The sequence below is a fragment of the Gobio gobio genome (assembly GCF_949357685.1).
Source record: "Gobio gobio genome assembly, chromosome: 5".
Taxonomy (NCBI): Eukaryota; Metazoa; Chordata; class Actinopteri; order Cypriniformes; family Gobionidae; genus Gobio; species Gobio gobio.
Genome location: NC_137101.1, coordinates 47653383 through 47663869, shown reverse-complemented (window position 1 = coordinate 47663869; position 10487 = coordinate 47653383).

Here is a 10487-nt window from a genome sequence, read left to right as displayed (position 1 = left end):
AAAGAGACAACAAAGAAACTGCCACCAAGCTCAAACCCTCAGCTGACCCACCAATCACACTCTCCACCACAGATGTCTGCAAGGCACTGAGCCGGATCAGCGCGCACAAGGCTGCTGGACCAGACAACATCCCTGGTCGTGTTCTCAGGGCATGTGCGGAGCAGCTCGCTGGGGTTTTTACAGACATTTTCAACCTGTCTCTTGCCCAAGCAGCTGTACCTTCATGCTTTAAACGCACTTCCATTGTGCCAGTGCCGAAACACTCTAGCCCGAGGTGCCCTAATGACTACCGCCCTGTAGCACTCACACCCATCGTCATGAAGTGCTTTGAGCGGCTGGTCCTGGAACACCTAAAAGACTCTATACCATCCACATTGGACTCACACCAGTTTGCCTACCGCAGCAATAGGAGCACAGAGGATGCCGTTTCCATGGCACTGCACTCTGTGCTCACTCACCTGGACAATAAGAACACTTACGCACGCATGCTGTTTGTTGACTTCAGCTCAGCATTCAACACTGTCATCCCAACCAAGTTAATAGCCAAACTTGGAGACCTGGGCATCAATACCTCAATGTGCAACTGGATTTTGGACTTCCTAACTGACAGACCCCAGAATGTTCGTTCAGGATCCACCTGCTCCACATCCATCACTCTCAACACTGGTGTACCACAGGGCTGTGTGCTAAGCCCGTTTCTCTACTCCCTCTTCACCGCCGACTGCAAGCCTGTGTATGGATCTAATTCTATCGTCAAGTTTGCGGACGACACAACGGTGATTGGTCTCATCAGCAACAACGATGAGACTGCCTACAGGGAGGAGATCCAGCACCTGGCCACATGGTGCACCGAAAATAACCTGCTCCTCAACACCACCAAAACGAAGGAGCTCATCGTGGACTTCAGGAAGGAGTCAAGAGGCACACACGACACCATCCACATCAATGGAATGGCTGTTGAACGTGTCTCCAGTTTCAAGTTCCTGGGGATCCACATCTCGGCGGACATGTCGTGGACGACCAACACCTCCAGCCTGGTCAAGAAGGCTCACCAGCGCCTCTTCTTCCTGAGGACACTGAGGAAGAATCAGCTCTCCTCTGCTATCCTGGTGAACTTCTATCGCTGTGCAATAGAAAGCATCCTGACCAACTGTGTGGCAGTGTGGTATGGGAGCTGCTCTGTTGCGGAGCGCAAGGCACTGCAGCGAGTGGAGAAAACTGCCCAGCGCATCACAGGGACTCCACTGCCTGCCATCGAACACATCCAGAGGAAACGCTGTCTGCATCGAGCTCGCAGCATCCTCAAGGACTCCTCTCACCCAGCCCACAGACTGTTTTCTATCCTGCCCTCCGGCAGGCGTTTCAGGATCCACCGGACCAGGACCAGCAGACCAGCAGACTTAAGAACAGTTTTTTCCCCAGAGCTGTCTCCTTACTGAACTCAAACCCCCGTTGATCCACTTCCCTCATATACTGATAACTCTCCTACCTCACATCCGCCTTCACTTTGTTATTTGCACTACCGACTGTTTATTAGAGTCACAACTGTTTATTTATGCATTTTGCACTACCATACCATAACTGGATTATGCTCATTTGCACTGCCGACTGTTATTTACAGTACCAACTGTTTACATTTGTATTTTGCACCGTACTTCTAACTGTAATATGCAATCACTTTCCACTGCACTTTTACACTTTTTTTCGGATAGCTTCTGTCCATAATTTATTGCACTACCTTAATCCACTACCATATTCCTCATTTTAGCCTAACATATCATTGTATACCTCTATCTGTAAAATTCTGTTTATAGTAATAGCCATCTGTATGTTATATTATATTCATAGTACATATCCACCTGTAAATTCTGTTTATAGTATTAACCATCTGTATATTATTCACTGTATATATTCACCTGTAAATTCTGTTTATAGTAATAACCATCTCACTATTTATAGATATATTTATATATACTCAGTACATATCCATGTCCTGCACTTATGCAAACGTTGTATATCCTGCACTTGCTGCTATTGCACTTCTGGTTAGACCTAAACTGCATTTCGTTGCCTTGTACTTGTACTTGTGTAATGACAATAAAGTTGAATCTAATCTAATCTAATCTAATCTTCCTGATGTTGTAGAGCGCACGTAACCACGTAGCAAGACCTTTGCAACCACCCCAAGTACCCTAGCAACCCCATAGCAACACTCTAGCGAGTCCCCTGAGTACCTATCTATCTATCTATCTATCTATCTATCTATCTATCTATCTATCTATCTGAGCATTTATATCCATCCATCCATCTTGTCTCAACAAACTGGCGTTTTGTGCCGTTGAAGAGACGGGACTTCACTTCTGCATCTGCTCTGAAACACGCGGTGTGTGTGTGTGTGTGTGTGTGTGTGTGTGTGTGTGTGTGTGTTTGTTCACTTTAGACCAGAGGATTATCATGCCGGCGATATGATGGAGTTCAACACTGTAATACTCATGTAAAGGATGATATTAATGAACATCAGCACGCGATGCTTCTTTGCCGTTGTTTTTACGTGAATCAATGTCTACATTGATGAACACAAAGGATGTCCATTAACACAAATGCAGTCTCACACTTCTCAAAACAGTTTTGAATTATGGGCTGGTGATGTAAATATTTCCAGTGTTTCCCCTGGGATTTTTCTCAGGTTGTGATAGATGCAGGTGCAGTAGGCGGTACATTTGGTAAATAAATATAAACAACATTTATTTACACATCACAGCTAGGGTTGGGCACCGAAACCTGGAGCCAATATGGCAGCGGTACCATTATCACCGGTATGTGCCGGACCCAATCAGAACGCAGATTCCGGTGCTTCATTTCGGTGCCACTGAAATTCAGACGTGCTTTCGCGCTTTGGCTGGTGCCGAGCCAGAGACAGACACGCTCAGCCATCATCACATTCACAACTATTCAGTGTTTTCAACCACATCATGTTTATTTAGGTTTCAGACATTTAAATGCTCATAAGTACAAGCAAAAAACACACACACTGATGTCCACGGAAGCGGCAAAAACACTCCTTTCAGACGGTGATAACTTGACTACGTGTTTTATTCACATCAGACACACATTATATAGTGACTCTATAGTTTACTCTATTCTTCTCTCAGTTCAGCACGTCACTTACTTTCATGTATTTCATGAGACGAAGATAAATTTACGTGATGTAAATCCAACAGATCCAATTCTCTGAGGCGCAAACTAACATGGCGCCGCCCATCGCGCATTATAGATCAACTAACACACATTCACTCAGATGGTTCATGACACAGTTAGCAAGTTTGTGGATATTTTGAATAAAAAAGAAAAAGCTAAATAAACCTGATACAGCTGAGCTGTCAGCGCTATTGCGGCTGTGTGTCATGTGAGAAGCACGACGTGTCGCCATGGAAACAATAAGGCGATGCGTTTTAAAGGTCCCCTTCTTCGCGATTCCATTGTTCAAACTTTAGTTAGTGTGTAATGTTGCTGTTAGAGCATAAATAATACCTGTAAAATTATAAAGCTCAAAGTTCAATGCCAAGCGAGATATTTTATTTAACAGAAGTTCCCTTTCAAAGCCTACAGCGAACGGCTGGCTTGGACTACATCCTGGTACTTCCTTCTTTAATTACGTCAGTAGAGCAGTAGAACAGACTAACCTCCGCCCACAAAGAAACGCGAAAAAGGGGGCGCGGTCTTGTTGCTGTTCCACGTGGAGAAGCGGACGGTCGCGTGAAGAAAAGAAACTGTTGCGTTGAGTGTGTTTATCGCCATGTCATCGAGACGCTGTTATTTTCATCCAGGAGTCAAATCACCTTTGTTTGGCTTTCCCAGGGACGCTGTAGAGATTATTGAACGCATACATCTCTCTGTTAAGAGGCGTGACCTTTCCAACGTGCGCTAAGCTGCTGTCAAATTACAACACAGGAACCGCTTTCACGTGCGCTAAGCTGTGGTCGAATCACAGCACAGGAACCGCTTGCACAATCAGAACTCGTTACGTGTTTCTGAAGGAGGGACTTTATAGAACAAGGAAATCACCAGCCGTTTTTAGGACAGTTTTTTTACACGCGAAACATGAACACATGTTATATTGCACACTGTAAACACAATCAAAGCTTCAAAAAAACACGAAGAACGGGACCTTTTAAAATATTTAGCCAGAGAATATGGTCATATTTCTGCAAAATAAAGCTGAAGCTTGAAGCTGGTTTATAGCAGAGCAAGAATACAGACTCTGCTGTTATTACTGTAAGTGTTATTCAGAGTTAAATTAGCTGTAGTTGTGTTAGGTGGCTTAGGTTTTACTGTGAATTTGTTAAGTCAATTGTGTTTTGTATTTATTTATATTTATATATTTAAGTATACATTAAACTTTTAATGAATGTTTTTTTTTCGGGTGTGATTAGAAAGATCAGTGATCAACTATTTTTCTCACCCCATTGGCAGATCATTTTGCTTGTTTTAAGCAAAAACTCACTTCATTTTGATTTTATTTTTAAGAAAACAAGTAAAACTATCTTATGTCATTTTACTTATCTAGTAAAAGCATCTTGATTTAAGAATTTTTAGATATTTAGACTAGAAACAAGACAAAATTACTAAGAAGAGCATTTTTTGCAGTGTATATATTTTTAATAAGTATATAAAACCATAGGGAGTTCACTTGCATGCATTTCATTTAGTTAACAAGTTTGAAAATATTTTGTATAAAAATAATAAAAAATAAAACATTTGAACAGTCATGCATTGCAAGCATTTTTTCCCGCTGACGAGTTGTCACTGCTGACGTCTCTCTTACCTCACACTCGCGTTGGTACCAGCTTCAGACACAATTTTAATAAAATTGACCAGTTTTTAACTACTTCAGAGAAAATGGCAGACAATTTATTCAAAAGAAGACAACTGACAGGTGAGGAAATTGAGGAGGTTTTTTTTATTCTGATGGCAGAGAGTGCCAGCGATGAAGACCTTCCCCCAAACCTTGAAGCTCTTGACAACATTGAGGGTGAAGACGAGACTTCTTCCACAACGCCAGAACATATTTTACCTTCAAATGACGCAGCTGAGGTAAACTCGTCAATCGTAATCGTAATCCTCCTGGCCCAGGCAATTGTGACGACCAACAGTGTGGTGTGCAAAATCCACCAGAATCCCCCAGTGAGGTCAATGCTTTTAAATTGTTCTTCACTGAAGAAGTTGTTGGAGAAATTGTGGAGGAAACAAACCGCTATGCCTCTGACTTGAAAGAAAAAGAAGTGAGGGGAAAAATGGTTAAACGGGTTCCAACAAATATCCCTGAAATGTACACATTTTTAGTGGCAGTTCTCCTAATGGGGGTGATCAAAAACCATCTCTTCGGGATTACTGGAGCACAGACCCCATGCTCTTGACACCATTTATCGGGTCTTTGTTCTCACAGGACCGCTTCCTTCTGCTCCTCCGCTGTCTTCACTTCGCAAACAATGCAACAGCAGTTCTCAATGACCCTCTGAAAAAAATCTGAAATATTTTTACTGCTCTCACCTCCTCCTTTCGTCGCATTTTTGTGCCATACAGGGATCTGTGTGTTGATGAATCTCTGATGAAGTGGAAAGGCAGGCTAGCATCTAAACGGCACAGATTTGGGCTCAAGTGTTTTGTTTTGTGTGATGTGCTCACTGGTTATGTGCAGGACATGATCATTTACTCCGGATCTACCAGTGACATACAGCACTATCAAGGACTTGGGATTTCTGGGTCTGTTGTAATGACACTACTGGCACCTCAGAAAGGGTCGTGTCCTTTATGTGGATAACTGGTACAGCAGTCCCACACTTTTCCAGCACCTCTTGTCTCTTGGCACTGGAGCTTGTGGGACTGTGTGTGCAAACCGGAAAGCGATGCCAACATTCACCTGTAAAATGACAAAGGGTGAGGTGGAATTCAAGGAAAACGGATCACAGTTGGCAGTCAAATGGCACGATAAGAGAGATGCGCATGTCCTTACCACAGTCCACCCAACTGGCAGCCACAGGGAAGCTGGATCACATCACTGGGCAAGCAAAGATGAAGCCAGTCTGTGTGCTGGAGTACAACAAAAAGATGGGGGCAGTTGACAAAGCTGACATGATGACTGCCTTTCTTGAGTGCACCAGAAAGTCTACCAAGTGGTACAAGATCTTCTTTCACCTACTAGACACGGTTTTACTCAACAGACACATCGTCTACCGGCAAATTACTGGTAAGATATTTCTATAAATCAAAGAATATAAACAAGATAAAAAGTGATTACATTTTCAATGAATGTAAACATCAGTGTTATAAAGGGTATGCATGGATGTCACTCTCCTGACAGAGCATGCTCCTCTCAGCCTGAGTGAGTGGCAGAAGAGCTGCTGCGTGACTGGATTTAATAGGGGAAACTGACAAAACAACCAGTAAAACAAGTTTCAGTTTAAACTAAAGGTTAGACTCGATATAGTGTTCCTTACAACTTACCAAAGATCCGGTGATCCATGAACATTTCCTGACATTTATACATGCCTGATTTTGACGTCAGTTAAATACATAAATGTGTGTTCATGCGATTATGAGCTTAATCACATTTTAATCGAATTCACTCCAGCTAACGGTGATGTCACATGCATACCCTCTATTAACAAATGTACAATAATAAACAGACCACACTGTCACTATTCTATCCTCTCCCTTACGCCCTATTGATGTGTTCTACTGTGAGTAGGAAAGGAAATCACCTCCTGCAGTTCAGGATGAACCTGATGAGAGGGCTGGAGGAGTACAAGCACATCAGGTGTCCAACCACAGGAGGCCGACCTGCCTTAGACACTCCTCTGAGCCTTACAGCCAGAGAAAAGGTACATGGTTTTTGACATCATGTAAACTAATATATATATATATATATATATATGCAAGCTAATAGTAAGTGAGGCCATATAGCTTTTCTCTGCTTTGCTAGTGAGATATAAAAACTCAGCAACAATATTAACACTAAAACATAAATAATATATAAGTCAACTGAACCCTAATAACTTTACCGAATGCACGGAGCATATTTGCAATGTGCAAAACGACAAACATGACATTTGAACATCCACATTATTGAGGACTGTTCGTTTTACAAGATAATTTTTTTAACATCTTTATTTATATTTATTGCATGCTTGTAAATAATTATATGTGCTCCAAAATAGGGAAAAAAACCTAAAATATACTCACCAATTGTCACGCGGATGTTGTGAGGGAGATGCAAAATGCTGTGTGCAAGTGAAATTCAAAGCAAAGGGGGGTTGCTAGGGTAGTCGCTAGGCGGTTGCTAGGGTACTCAGGTGGTTGCTAGGGTACTCGGGTGGTTGCTGTACGGTTGCTAGGGTACTCGGGTGGTTGCTAGGGTGGTTGCTAGGGTGGTTTCTAGGGTACTCAGGTGGTTGCTAGGCTGGCAACCGCCTAGCAACCACCTGAGTACCCTAGAAACCACCCTAGCAACCACTCTACCAACCACCTGAGTACCCTAGCAACCGCCTAGCAACCACCTGAGTACCCTAGCAACCACCTGAGTACTCGGGTGGTTACTGTGCGGTTGCTATGGTACTCGGGTGGTTGCTAGGCGGTTGCTAGGGTACTCAGGTGGTTGCTACGTGGTTGTTAGGGTACTGGGGTGATTGCTAAGGTGGTTGCTAGACGGTTGCAAGGCTACTCGGGTGGTTGCTAGGGTGGTTGCTAGGCGGTTGCTAGGGTACTCAGGTGGTTGCTAGGGTACTCAGGTGGTTGCTAGGGTGGTTTCTAGGGTACTCGTGGGGATGCTACACGGTTGTTAGGGTACTGAGGTTATTGCTAAGGTGGTTGTTAGGCAGTTGCTAGGGTACTCGGGTGGTTGCTAGGGTGGTTGCTAAGGTACTCAGGTTGTTGCTAGGCGGTTGCTAGGGTACTCAGGTGGTTGCTAGGGAGGTTGTTAGGGTACTAAGGTGGTTGCTATACGGTTGCTAGGGTACTCGGGCGGTTGCTAGGGTGCTCAGTGGTTGCTATGCGGTTGCTAGGGTACTCAGGTGGTTGCTAGGGTGGTTGCTAGGGTACTCGTGGGGATGCTACACGGTTGTTAAGATACTGAGGTGGTTGCTAAGGTACTCGGGTGGTTGCTAGGCGGTTGCTAGGGTACTCGGGTGGTTGCTGTGCGGTTGCTAGGGTACTCGGGTGGTTGCTAGGGTACTCGGGTGCTTGGTAGAGTGGTTGCTAGGGTACTCAGGTGGTTGCTAGGCGGTTGCTAGGGTACTCAGGTGGTTGTTAGGCGGTTGCTAGGGTACTCAGGTGGTTGGTAGAGTGGTTGCTAGGGTACTCAGGTGGTTGCTAGGCGGTTGCTAAGGTACTCGGGTGGTTGCTAGGGTACTCAGGTGGTTGCTAGGCGGTTGCTAAGGTACTCAGGTGGTTGCTAGAGTACTCAGGTGGTTGCTAATCGCTGCTAACTGATAACCATAATGCGTTGTTCATTATAAACGTGGGATTATGAATTATATTAATTATTAATTAATATTCAAGAACTGAACAATCGCTTAGACGCCGTTCTGCTCCAGAGCATCAACAATGGTGGACTGATGAGCTCAGGGTCTGTGTTGAAACGCTGCTGTCAATCAACCCTCTAGGCGCCACGGTCGAGTTTACTCAACAATATGCGGCACTGAATAAAACGGACTATTTTGTCAAATAGGGTGTCAAATTTCGTTGGACCTCCCCTCCACTAGATGGCAGACATGTCTTACTTCATCCCGACTCAAAATACGTCAGGCTTCTATACAAAATCTGCGAGCAAGAGCGCATTGAATCAGTGCGAGCAAAAGCGGAGCTAGTGTGAGAGTGAGCCATTTTATCAGAGCGATATTGTCAACGTCAGCGAGTATTTGCATTAGATTATTATTATTTTCTGATGGCATCAATAAAGCTGACCCACAATGAAGTGTTGGGTCTTCTATTGGCGGACCCTGATTCTGAAGGGGAATATCTGCCTCCAGAAGATGATTCTGAGTGAAACTGTAGCCCTACACCAAGCACAAACGGGGAATCCTCTGCCTGATGTAGATGCTCCTTTGCCTGATGTAGATGCTCCATTGCCCAATGTCAGTGGTGGGAATAATGTTTCCCGGGGTCGAGTGTTCATTGTGAAGTTAGCAGGTGTGTTAGTGTTAGTGTGTGTGTGTGTGTGTGTTGTGGGGAACGAGGCGGGAGATTTTTACCGCTCTAGTCATGAAGCTCTGTCTTCTGACCGTGTGTCTCTCCGCGATCGGTGACAGTATTGTGGTGAGACTTTGTCTAAAGCCACTGGGTATATTAGACGAGGGCGAAGTATTCATAGGACAGTTAGGGGGCAACGTGGAGGCAGGGTGGAGGCAGGGTGGGGACGAGCAATGACAGTAATCCGAGCAGTGCACACTCTCGCAGCACGGGAATGGGATGGGGATGGGAATGCCGGCTTTGAGTATTTGGCCAATATCTGGGGGAAAGAGACTCTCCAATGCCAATTCACCCCTAGATTTTCTATCACTCTTTCTCTCTGATGATTTCTGGAATTTGCTTGTAAATGAGACAAATCGCTACGCCCATCAGTTTTTATCCTCCCATCAACTCCAGCCACACTCCAGATTTCATCAATGGTCTGACGTAACTGTCAGTGAAATGAAAGCCTTCTGTTCTCTGCATTTGAGTTTGGGTCTGGTAGAGAAGTCAGAGTTGGAGGATTATTGGGCCGAATATTGGCCAACAGCAACACCTGGATTTGGCAATGTGATGTCCAGGAATAGATTTGAAATGATTTTGTCTTTCCTTCACTTCACTAATAATGAGGAGTGTGTTGACAGGGGTGTTCAAAATCCGCCCAGTCATCAATTTGGTCATCCCCCGGTTTTCAGCAATGTATGGTCCATCTAAGCAGCTGTCTTTGGATGAAATGACCATTGCGTTCAAAGGGAAATCAACCCTAAAAATGTACAACCCAAACAAACCAGACAAATATGGCTACAAAGTATTTGTTCTGAGTGAAGCCAAGTCAGGCTATGTGCTACAGAGGTCCATGTACACTGGACAAAGTAGAGGCCTAATGCAGGTGATTTCGGTGCTACACACCTTATTGCCCGTGAGCTGATGGGCCGCACACAGGGAAAGGGCATGAGGTGCACATGGACAGCTATTACACCTGGCCAGCCATAGCAGATGAGCTGCAGAGCCATGATTCAGGTGTGTGTGGGACGGTCAGCAGTGAGAGGAAGGGGATGCCAAAGGGCCTCACCCTGAACAGTTTCCACTGAGAAAGGGAGATGACCCAGTCTTCATGAGGAAGGGGGAAATGCTAGCTTGTGCGTGGCCTGATACAAAGTGCCTCACGATGCTCTCTACACTGCATTCCAGCACATGTGTCAGAAAGCGCATCAGGACCAAACACACTGATAGTGGCTATAGGAGATAAACAGGCCTGTTTG